Genomic DNA, 12345 nt, shown 5'->3' on the forward strand with positions numbered 1-12345 from the left:
ACTACTGTAGAGGCAAGGAGGGTAGGACTGGTGAGTAGTTTCTCTGCCTCAGTGTGAGTTCCAAATTGCAGTGAATGGACTCAAGTTCCTCACGGTCTGGTTCTGCTCCGCAGTTTAAAAAATGTATGTATTTCCTAATGCTGATAGCCCAGAAGGAGACAATATCCTTTATAAAATTCATCACGCAGCTCTTACTGTCTTTTCTGGTCCTCATAAAAAACTCGGGGCCGCCTGCTTTGTGACATCTGTGCTGAGTTCTCCCCATTTGATCTGGAGGTGAATGGTCTTTTATGCCTTCCTAGATCAACCTGCAATTAAGCCCTCAGGGGACATTATTTCTGAGCCATAACAATGCTCTTTGCCTGGCAGTTTACTTTATCTCCTCTAATACCCTACTTGGCTTTCTGTGCATGATAATAGTTCATCAGGTTATGCAATTCCAAGAGGGGTTAATAGATCCATAATGAGAAGTTATCTCTGAAAGTTCTTTAAATCAATAGGTGTGCACTAGCTTGCACTCGGGGAAAGGGTTATTTGCTGCTAGGGCTGGGAACATACCTGGAGAATACCCTACCATGAGACCCTTTTAGTGTTACTGGCTAGATACCTGCAAGGGTCTCCTTAGAAGATGGGGAAAATGCCACTTCCACATTTAGCAATGTTCCAAGAAGTTCAGGACTAAGTGCAAGCCAAGTAGATCCCAACACAAAAAATTCTAGTTAGGATGTCCTGAAGGACAAAGGTGGTGTGTGTAAAATGCTCCTTGGAAAGTGGACTGAGTGTGACTGAGGTTGTCTGAGAGCCTGTGCTTTATGTGGACAGCACAGTGCAAAGAGCTACCTTTAAGGTGCCTGGGCTCCATCTCAAGGGGGAGAAGCTGACTGTAGTTACTGCTCATCCTCCTAGACCTGTCTGTGTGTTGCTGGGATCTGTGGGTACCCACAGGAGGAAGGAAAACCAGTGACAACCTCCATGCTCCCCTGTTCCCGTGAAGCTGATTATCTCTTTCTTGTTACAGGAGCTGCTCTGATCTCCTGTCTCTGTGCCAAGCACACTCTGCAGGAGGACAAGTTGATGCCAGCTGCGTGTCTAAGCAATAGCCATCATCCTGTTGTATTTCCAACAGAGGAGGAAACACATGGAGAGATGGAAATGGGGTGAGTAGAGGAGTCTAATGTGGCAGAGGACATTCAGAAACCTACTTATTTCCAGTTCCATGCTAGCATTCCATGAAGAGGCTCTGCTGCCCAGTGGCTGATTCCTATCCCTTAACTTCTATGCTCCAAGTCCACTCCACAACCTGCTTTTCCATAATTCCTCTCAATCCAGCATCTTTTGGGGAGTTTTAAGGTACGGTTTTGACTCATTAGCTTTGGGCTCAGAGCACATCCAGTTTACTCATGTGCTCTGGCAAGAGAGCAACACACGCCCGGAGCTGCGCGTGATCCTGAGCTGAGCAGAGCACGGCTGTGCTGCGGTGCCTGTCCTGGGGAGTAGAGCAAGTGCAAGGAGCCCCTCTGGCAGGAGTACACAAGCCTGATACGTGATAGCCTTCGACGACAACTGTGAAAGAAGGATTGATGGACTTGCCATAATGCACAGAACGGGGAGCTTGGGCAGGAGAAAGACTTGTGCTTCTAGGAACAGGCAGGCAAAGTGGTCCATCACCGGCAAGGCAAGCCAGCCACACCAGGTAGGTACTCCTGCCCTGCCACAGGCACAAGCCCTCAGCACCCATCAGGTGGCTTCACTTCCAGCTGCACTGCTAGTCTGGTCCTTACAAAACTAGCCAATGTGCTTGCCCAAGAAGTTGGAGAGAGGCAGAGGGTTTTACAAGTCCTTCCCTCCACTCCTGCACCTTAACTGACAGAAAATACCATGAACACCCCTTACACATGAGACTTTTAAAGTCCCACAGATAGCTGCTCTAGCTCCCTACCCTACTGTTCCAATGCCTTTGCAGATTTTATATGAAACTCCAGAAAACAGGGAAATGCATTTTCCCCCCTTTACATCCAAGTTACTAACTAAAAAAAAAAAGCTTATTTCATAGAAGCTAGAAATACTAGCAGGTTTTCAGTTGATAATGAATATCCTTTAAAGAACAAAGGAAGCCAAATAATGGAGCCTGGAGCCTGTCACATGTAATTCTTGTTAGCAATAATATCTGTTAGCTGTTCAGGGAAGCACAGCTTTCAATTTCAGACTATAAATTACTTAACCAGACTTTTTACGAGGATATGGTATCTAGCAACTCTGACTGCAAAACAATGTAAGTTTCTAGAGGCAGAGCATTGGCTGCTGGTCATTGTCGATCAGTAACAATTCAGGAGCTTTTATAAGATGCAGATGTGATCTCAATTCTTTCTCTAGGAAACAAAACCAACGAAGATTCAGTCTGGCCTGACTAGCAAGCAATGAGCACTGCCATCCTATCCACTCAAGTTTACCTTCTCTAGTGAAGCTCTTAAATCACACAAAAACACCTTCAGAAGCAACTAAGGTAGGTTTGTGATTCATGTCTTGATGGTGCAGGATTTTAGAATTGCGTTAGTCATCTCAGACCTAAGTAAAGAGCAGGGATTTCAAAAACAACATCTTATATGTGTTCTGTTCCCCACCCCCTGAATCTCCACACAAATAAAATAGATTAAAAAAATAAAAAGAAAAATTAGATCTAAGTTTTTCGCAGGAAAAGTGGGTCAGACATTTGAGGATTCTAGCTGTTAAAAACTTGCTGAAATCTCAGGTAAAGAAAGTACTGAACGGCCTCCTTACCTGGGCAAAGCTGGTAAGGGATCTTTTAAAGTAAAGAGGTCACTTTTTTACTCATTTTATCTCAAATTGCTAAGTATCCTGGGAACAGAAGAAAATGTGTGAAACCTTTAAATATAGAATCCCCAGTTCTTGGAAGGAAGGAGAAAGAGTCATTGATTGAGAAGGACTGGCCTAGTCATCATTCAGCTTTCATGTTGCCCCCCTCCCTTTTTTTTTTTTTTTTAATTTGTTTTGGACAGGAGAATATGTTAAAAATAGAATTCTTCTGAATCTTCTTGATCTAGGTGTGTTACACATTGTAGATTAGATCAGTGATGTTCTAGAGGTGGGTGACCTGTAGTGCCTAAAAATGAACTTTTTTTAAAAAGGAAAATTGAAAATACTTTTATAATACTTGTATTTTATAATACTTGTATATGTAAGTGCATACTGCTATAGTTTCTATTCTCTCTATGAGTCGTGCTCCATTCTGTGTAATTGTCTGCTAGAATGCATACTCTGCATGTGTTTTTAGTTAAAATTTCTTAAAACAAGGTCTTAAAGTCTGCATATTTTCAGCCTAGTCCTTTAATAACTCACATAAAATAGCATGTGTCCATCCTGCATGTGGAATATCTACTGATTTATTTTCAGCTATTTTGCTTAGAGATTTTGGTAGCATGTGTAAAGACTAATATTTATTTTCTATTTTGCCATTACCTGTAATAAACTAACACACATAAAGGAAAACTTCTAGCTTCATTCTTAAACTCCAAGAAATAAGGTCTGTGTATCCTTAGTAGAGGGCCTATACATGAAGTGAGTTGCTTTTTTAGCTACTTCTGCCACAAATTATATGAGCTGACCTGGAGAACTCTTCTCTAGTTTAAAAAAAACCCTTGTATTTTCACAAATTATCACAATAATCATCACATATATCCCAATATACTTCTCAAAGGCACCTGATGAGTGGTACCTTACACTGCCTGCATGATTCCTTCATTTAGTGACCAAGGGATTCCTCATATGGAAGCATTTGTGATCTTTTCCCTTTGGTGATGTTTGTTAAACAATAAGGCTGATCACTGCCAGGATAACAGCCTGGGCTTTGTTGGGAAGTGTGATGTAATGGGCATTCCTAGCAGTTTTTATGCAAACACCTTTTTTTTCCCTAGCTCCCACTGGTGCATGTAAACTACTTGGCAAACAATGAAATGCTTAAGTGACGTGTTCTTTTTTTTTATTCCAATAACTTCTATGTCTGCTAAGGTCTAGTTCTTGGTAAATTCTTCTTTGAAAGACCAAAGATTGCTTTCAAACTTTCAAGACCTATAGCTTGGCAGTGATATATATACACTTTTAGTGAAACTCTCTTCACTGCAAGTCCTGCAAAGCAGTATCTGTCCTCCAAAGACCTCACCTGGCCTTACTTTTCTAGCACTGGTACAGTACTTCTGCTGGATCCCTGAGGAGAGCATGAGGACAGGAAGAAAATGTGCCTACCACTTGTGTCTGTGGAGAGATTTAGAAAAATACTTAATGGCTGGGTCACTTATCCCTTCTGCTTCCTATAAATGCTCTGTGGCTACAGCTGTGATAAAAGGGAAATTCTGATATGTCCTTGATGCTGTTCCATTGCTTCTAGTAACACTGGAAAAGTGAAGCCACTGCAAGCCTTTGATCGCTCCTGGGGTACAAGGAGAATGCCAGCAGCTGCTCCAGATTATGCTCCCACCACTCCTGTGGCTGTGGGGATGTGCTCACGCTGCATCAAGGCACAGGGGCTTCCCCAGGGACCAGCCTCCTGTGGCCATCCTGGTCCATCACTGTTCCCATGCCACCTTGGGACAGGTGCAGGGCCCCGGGCTGTGGTATCCCCTGGAATGGCACTGCCACATCCCTTGTGCTGGGTGCTGTGGGGTGCTCCTCTGGGGGAATGGCTGTACAAATAGCCAGAGCCTGCTCAGCAGTTTAACTCCCCCTCTGGTTTGGGTTGTAGCCACTGGGTTGAAGTCACTGGGTGGTGGATACTGTACCAGAAGCAGTGGCCACACAGCAGAGGAAGCAAAATCTCACAACACAGGAGCCAAATTAGCCAAGCTGTTTATACACCACCACCGTGTTTCCCATGGCACAGCAGGAGAGGGGCCAACACTAGCAGTACAACCCCTAAAATGCACCCTTTTCCCTTTTGGTGTCCACTTTAGGAGCTTGAGTTGCTCCATTAGCATCCAGGGATCGTTACATACGGGCTGAAAATCCCTGTACAGGGTGAGGAACTCCTTTGGAGGATCAGAAACTTCAGGGAAAGGGAAAGAGATGCTCAGTTTGAAAAAGTAACCCTCCTAATCCTTTGGAAAGGTAATGCTCTAGTCCTTTACCAGTGTCATTTTTACAGACACTGTATCATGAGCTTGCTCCCTTTTGGGCACTATCTTCATGCTCCGGCTGGTGTTAGCAGCAAACTGAGTCAGAAACCAGCTTTATTTCCTCCCCCTGACACTGTTTACTGATTTATCACTTTCTTCTAGCAACAGTGTCTTAGTTTTTGCTCCTGACTGTCTGCTCTGGCACGTGACCAGCCTGGGAGCTGGTAAGCGCTGCCTCTCAGATCCTCAGCCAAAGGTCACTAGCTGCATGGTGGCCTCTGGATTCCTCAGATACCAACCCTTGTCATGTGGGGAGGCATTAACCTTTGGCCCTGAGTAAGTGTCTTCATAGCTCACCTCAGTTAGTCTGGCCTGCTATTTGAGCCTAGTCTAGTATAAACCCCTCTCCTTTGCCATCCTGCAAATCTAAGCCCTGTCTTGATGATTTCCAGCATGCCATCCACCTGATGCTGGTGGGAGATACCCTGTGTGAGTAAGCAGTGGCAGAAGGGGCAGCTTGGGAAGAGCTGACTGTGCGTTCACAGCCCCTCCTGCATCTCAAGGGAGCAGTGGTGGTGGCTCCCTCTGTGTAAACTCTCTTCCTCACCCAGAATAGGGATAGCTACTGTGGGAGGATACTGCCTGTATCATACAACTAAGGTATTTTGAGAGTCCCTTACTTCAAATCAGGCTCTTGGGACTCATCACCAGATCTTAGCATGTTCCAAAAATGTGAGATATCTCTTGCCTCTTTTTAATGCAGAGCTTGGTCACGGGTTCACCTCAGTGCACCACCACTACACCTGCCAACTCCCATGATTACTTGACATGTAACCTCTCACAGCTCCCTTGGGTCAGTCTCAGGGCTGTACAGGCGTTCTTAGTTCAGCTCTGATGAATGATCATTTTACTTCCTTGCACTGGGTAAACAGCTGTTTTCCATGTTACCTGCTTTAGGAGCCTCACTGGCATGTTGTTTCTTTCCTTGCCTCCAGCAACAAGCAGACACAAGTGACTAATTGCAGCAGGGCTGCACCAGCACCTTCTTACAGTCGGGACAGCATGAAAAACACACATCATTTTCATACCACATGTTAATTGGCTGCAAGATAAAATAACAGGGAGCAGGCATTTGCAGTCTCTTTTCCTTATCTTTTACTATTCAAGAGAATGAAAGCAGCACAGGCTTGGAGATGAGGGTCCCAAAGTGTCCAGTCCCCTTTGGCCACAGTACTTCCAGCTTCAAGTCCCTACTGGAGAATCTCTCCCTTTGAAGTACATCTCACTTGGGCAGGAGCCAGTGTCAGGAGGAGGAAACTATTAGCTGGTAAAGAGAATCCCACAGGTAAAGTCTGACCTCCTGCTGGTTTCTTTGCTTGTAGATATTTCCTGTGGATGCATTAAAAACAGATTGGTATTGTGGGTTTTGCTGGTCCCACCTGCTAGTGGGCAATGCTCTGTGTCAAAAAGAACAGGGAATTTAGGAGAATAGGCTTTAAAACATCACATTGATGTGTTTTAGCCTGCCTGCATGTTTTTTAAATTGTGCCTGGGTGCTTTAAAAGGCCAGAAAAGCTCATCTTTGCGTGGGTTAGTCCTTGTCCTGGAGCTGGCAGCCCAGGAGGAGGGCAGTGATGGTGGGAGCAGAGAGGTGCTGCAAAAGGATGAGAAGCCCCACTTGAGCACCCATTCTTTATGAGCAGAGGTTCTAGCAGGGCTGGTGGGATTTACAGGTGTGTGCAGCTCTTCATCCCACATTTTGTACCAAGGTGCTGCACACAGACCAAAGGGCATGTTTTACCTTTCTGCTTTGCAGACAGAAGATTTTTTTCCCCATCTTCTGCTTTCCTTTTCCCAAACTGCCACTGAATTTTTGATGTTCATATGTACTTTGGCAGATTGAGAAATCTGCTGATGTGCTGTGAGATGAGTTTATCATATTCTGCCAAGCTCTACCAGCCTATCACTTCCCTGCCACCTTTTGAAGCTTTTGAAACTTCATTGTAAGGTCCACTCAAGCCTGTGCCCAAATATCTGCATTTAATTAAAGCCTCATCCTTCTGCCCTACCACTTTTCCATGCCTTTTGTCATCTTGTGCAACAAGGCAATATGATGTTAACGTCCTCTCTCCAAGACATTTTGTAGCATCTCTGCAAATCAAATGGTGGTGATCCAGTTTGGGATTAGGAAATAGAAAGAAGTGAACAATTCTTTGTTTGCATAAGACTGGAAGAACTGTTGGGGCAGAGCTGAGGCTAGAACCCAGAATAAATCATAGGATTGCCTGTCATAACAAGAAGGGGAGCTTGCAGCAGCTTCTTGTTGTGAGATGATTTTTTAAATCTCCTATAATTGGTTTAGTAAACACCAATAGATGGGAAACAAAACAGAATGTTCTCTTCCAGCTTTCGTAGGCTGCGTGGTATCTCTCACAGCCATATGGGATTAATGGTGGCTGTAGGATAGGATTGTATCATAAAACTTTTATTAAATGTTTTAAAGCCAATTAAAGAGACACTGCCAATTTAAGCTTTCTAAGATTTTACAAAGTAAATTTTTTCCATTGTAGTCAAAGTGTCTTTGAAGTGCTAGATAACTGAAATTTTTAACCATTTTAGAAGTAAATTGCTATATATTCTCTGCTGATGCTGAGCCAATACTGTGACAGAAATTCAACTAGTTATGCACAGTACTGCTGTGGGCAGACAAGGAATAAAATGCTCCTAAGCAGAAATTCATTTTTTGTATCTTCCTTCATTTACAGGAGTATTTTAAATCTTAATTGAAGCCTCAATAAGTAACATATTGGCCAGGAAAGTTTGGGTTATCCTACTAATTTGATGATGTGTCTTTCAGGTATGCCTTTCTTAAAACCTTCAAGTCTCCAAACAGAGAAGTGAGACCTTTTCTGAGTGTTATACTGATTATTAGAAAATCCATATGTCTGAATACATTAAAAACCGAGCTTTCATTTCAGGTATATAATTCCCCTTATCGTAAGGTGTAAAATGTCCTTTTTTTCCCCATGGAAAACCTTCAGCCTACATTTCAACGAGCAAGCAGCCCATGACAGGAAAAGAATCTGCAGGGCTCAGTGTCTAGGGCAGAAAGGAAATGGGTGGATGTAGATACAGCCACACTTTGCTTTCGTTGGTAGCTTGTACTTGCATTCATGTGAGAAATAAGGATCTTTTGGTGGAGCTCAGGGTGCACTTGGGTTTCTGGGCTGCAAGTTCACACTGCTGGGTCATGTCCAGCCTTTCACCCTCCAGTACCCCGAAGTCCTCCTCAGGGCTGCTCCCTATCCCTTCATCCACCAAAGGATCCCTTCACCCTTTGTTCATACCAGGGGTAATTCCTTTTCAGTGGTCACTATGATTAATACCCCAGGATCCTTGATCTTTAGATGAGCCCATCAGGGCACACCTTGGCCTGTTGTAGCATCCTCTGAGAGACAAAAGCATCTCTTTGTTACCTTTGTGCCTTGGACGTACTCTCCCTCTGTCTGGGAGCAGCAGCAGAGGCTGGGGCAGCAGTACCTTCCCCCCCTCCCCAATCCATGTGCGGGGTGCTCTTGGTGCTCATCCTCAGCTCCGCGTGTTGCAGAAGGCTGACGCGTCCCTGCAGCGTGCCTGGGCATTTCCTGCACACTTGCAGGGCTGATGTGTGTGCTTTGGGGACCCTGTCAAGGCTGGAGGTGAGCAGGGCTTGGCACAATGTCACCTTCCTAGTCTCACAGCTCATTGCTCACCCGCAGCTGGGACCTGACAGGCTTTTTTTTTTTGTCTCTGTTTTGTATAAATCTTCGTCACTGTAGCACTTCATCTGATGTGACTAACACGCATGGTTTTTCTCTGCTCTCTCCCCTGAGGAAGGTGGGGGGAGAATTAGTGTGGGCAGTGCAGTATTTCTGCTTCGGTCTGGTTATTTTAGAAACAAACTTAAAAACATATGTTCATTTCAGTTCGTTTATGTGACAGAGACAAGGTCGAAGAGATATGCCTGGAAAGTGTAGCTGAAACCTCCCTAAGAGCTGGGCTGTGTTCAGGGATCATGTTACACAGAGTTTATTGCAGGCTGGTATTTAAATTCACTATAGCCTGCCCCATTATTGTGTTTTAAAGGTCCCTTTCTTTCACAAGTTTCTTCATTTTGTCTCCTTCCTTGTAGATTTTCCATTTATTGTTCTTTTCAGGACAATTTCGTTTTTTGAAATATTCTCTGTTCTGTGGGAATCATAATCTGTACTATAGAAACATATTTGTATAAATCTTGATAGCTCAAATTTTCTCCTCACCTAGGTCCTCACTGTATTGCATGTTGTGTCCTTGCTCCACAATTCCCACTTTAATTTTCAGTACTGGTGAGACAGGCTGCACCCTTGAAATACTTGCCTGTTAATAAGACAACAATTGGGATTGGTAGGACATGGTGATGGAAGATTTCCTGATGAAAAAGTGAGGATTGGCAAGTCTGTTTTTCATTTTTCATCAAAGCAAAAGCAGAGTTTTGTAAATGATGGTGGGAAGAAACCCGAGAAGGGGAGATTTTAGGAGATGAAAGCCTGTCTGCTGGAGAGGGAGGTGCGGGGGCAACTGACTTCAAGCCTCAGCTCAGCTCGACCTGGATGTAGACCTGAAGCCCCTGCCTCTCTGAGATTGCTGGCTGGGGCTGCTCCCCTCCTGACCAATGTTTAAAGATGTAGAAAGTGAGAAGAAAAAGGAGAAAACAAATAGTGATTAACTTAATCATGGGAGGAGAGCACCAGAGTGTGATGTAGGAGACAGAAGTTCAAGCCTTTGCTGAAATCTGTCACAAAAAGCAATTAAACTTTCTCCTTCATGTTCTCTCCTCCAGTGCTATAATCCCTGCCAAAGCTCATCCTGCTTCTCACCAACCAGACTTTCCTTGGGGCTGGGACTTAGAGCTGCTCAAGTCCTCCTTCTGGGAAAAAGGTCCCATAAAGTGCTTCCCAACACTTGCAAGAATGCAAACAGGATTTGAAGAAGATGGTTCTCATTTGATTATACTTCTAAGCAACATCTTCTAGTCTTTTGCACAAGTATAGTTCAAAGTTTGTATTAAAGGGGGAGGGGAGGGGAGGCAGATTGGGCTTTTTGGAGAGGTTTTGGTAAAGTCTTGCATTTTGTTACTGTAGTGATGCCATGGAAACGTGATTTGTGAGTCCAGGGAGAATCTAAATTGTGAAGGAAAAAGCTGTGATTTTTTGGTAGGAGTTTTGAGCACTCCTTTTGACTTTTCCTCCAAGTGATATTGGTGGGGATGTAGTTAATTTTAGTGGGAACAGGATCAGTGTATAAACCATGATAAGTCTTGACTAAATGAAAACTGGGACATGTCTACTGAACTGCTTTTGAAATGTCTGGATGCAAATAAAAGGGATCAGAGGCCTGTTTGTAGCTCAGAGAATGTATTTGTCTCTGGACTAATAAATTTTCCCAAATTTTCTTTAAAAAGTTAGTTACATGAGAGGTCAGTCCCATTTGTAAACAAAGCTGTCTGGATTTATTGTTAAGCAAAAGCATCAGGGACTTTTGCAGTATTTTCCTCTGTGGCTGAGTGCTGGCACAGATGCTTTTTAGAGAGCTTAGTGCATATGATTGCTTTTTATTAGAAAATAAACAGAAAATACATGCCAATCAGTAGCTTCAAAAGGTCCTTGCTGCCATATCAGTGTAAGAGCTGTGCAAGAGCCTCCTGGTGAAATGGGAAAGCAGACAAATTGATTTCAGGCACTGTGGTAGAAAATTGAAGCTCTGGCCAGCTTAGTGAAAAGTTTATGGACCTTCTGGGGAGCCTGTGCTACGTTTGTCCAACCTACACTGATTTTTTTTTCACTGATCCTTTGGAACCAGGTGAAAATCAGTCTTTTGAGCATTCAGACCAAACAGAAGAGAGAAGGACACTGAGGATGTGAAATCTTGTGCAGATACCTGCAAAAACCAAAGCAGCTGTTTGCTGTGTTGCACTGGCAGGAGTGCTGTATAGAGCAGGAGGAGTTGTTGCCTCACAAAGTTTTAGGTAAGGGCATCCTACTCACTCTCTCCCTGCCCTGTGGCTGATGTTGACAGTGCTGCCTAGTTCTGTTCACATTATCTGCCCAAACTGGAGGTCTGTGAGGTGTGTGGGCAGCTGCATGAGCTCAGCAGCTGCTAGAAGTGGGATTGCCTCTCCAGCTATCCCTAATTGTTTTGCCATGGCAGTGCCAAGTTCAGCATGGGCTAAGATTCTGCTTTTTGGGCAGAGCCTGTAGCAGTGGTCACATCATTTAAGTGTAGTGTCTGAAGTGCTTCATATCCCATGCCTATGCCTCCTTCACTTTTTATATAACGTGGCTTGTGTGTGGTGTCGTTTTACTAGAACAAGGCTTCTTGGGCACTGCTGTAACCAGAGATGCCCTGACCTTACTGTCACATGCTGGCTATTTCTTGTGCCAAAACAAAAAGGTGAGAAAATAGAAACTAAAGGGATTAGAGCAATTGCCATGCATCTATTTGCATTTCTCTCTCCTGAGCCTGTAAATAATCTAGTTTGTGGCAATGTTTCTGTTTGGGGTTTCTGCCTCATTTCTGCTTGGCAAATGGCTTTGGAGAGGCTTGGGAGGTTTTATTTGCTTTTTCAAGGGAGAGAGAAAAAAAGATAAGGGGGGGGTTTGACTGAGGCTGTTGTGAGGTCAGTGAAGCTGCAGCACACTAGCTGGGAGCACAGCTCACTCTTTACGTGTGCTTAGGGAGGCAGCCAGGTTCCCAGGCAGGACAGACAGCTAGTTGGGAAGAAAAGGACAGCCCAAAAGGTTATGTGGTCACATGGCTAGGTTGTCCTTAGGCTGGCCTTCAACCACTGTCCCCATCACCATTCCTAGGCAAGGCAGTCTCTCGAGGCTTGTGAAAAAAAACAGCTACACCCTTTTAATTGAAGCTGTGTGTTTAAGCAGGTTTCTAGTAAGCTAGTGCATGTACCTGTACTCTTATTTTAGCATGAAGTGGGGGTTTTTTGTTTGTTTTGGTTTGGGTTTGCTTTGTTTTGTTTGACTTTTATGTTATTTTAGCTTAAGAAAAGCAATTAAGTGCAGACTGCAATTAATGTACCATTTTCATACTTCCTCCAAGAAATGTATGATATAGTATTTAAACTTGTAGAAAATCATGGTAGACAAAGCTTGATAAACTTTGGTTCCTTTCCAGAGAGTTGAAGAGG

General features: G+C 43.8%; 1 long non-coding RNA gene across 5 annotated transcripts in view; it reads left to right on the forward strand.

Moving 5' to 3' along the window:
• Positions 1-12345, forward strand: part of LOC110475224 (uncharacterized) — an 83291-nt gene that overhangs the window by 1396 nt on the left and 69550 nt on the right. For 4 of the 5 annotated variants that reach the window (XR_004147677.1, XR_004147680.1, XR_002466226.2 and 1 more), the window contains exons 2-3: positions 1019-1157; positions 2374-2503. This is a non-coding gene — a long non-coding RNA (uncharacterized LOC110475224). Of the gene's footprint in view, positions 1-1018; positions 1694-2373; positions 2504-12345 lie in introns of all 5 variants that reach the window. The other variant, XR_004147679.2, reaches the window with a different exon arrangement.

Source organism: Lonchura striata, chromosome 5 (genome assembly GCF_046129695.1).
Source record: "Lonchura striata isolate bLonStr1 chromosome 5, bLonStr1.mat, whole genome shotgun sequence".
NCBI lineage: Eukaryota > Metazoa > Chordata > Aves > Passeriformes > Estrildidae > Lonchura > Lonchura striata.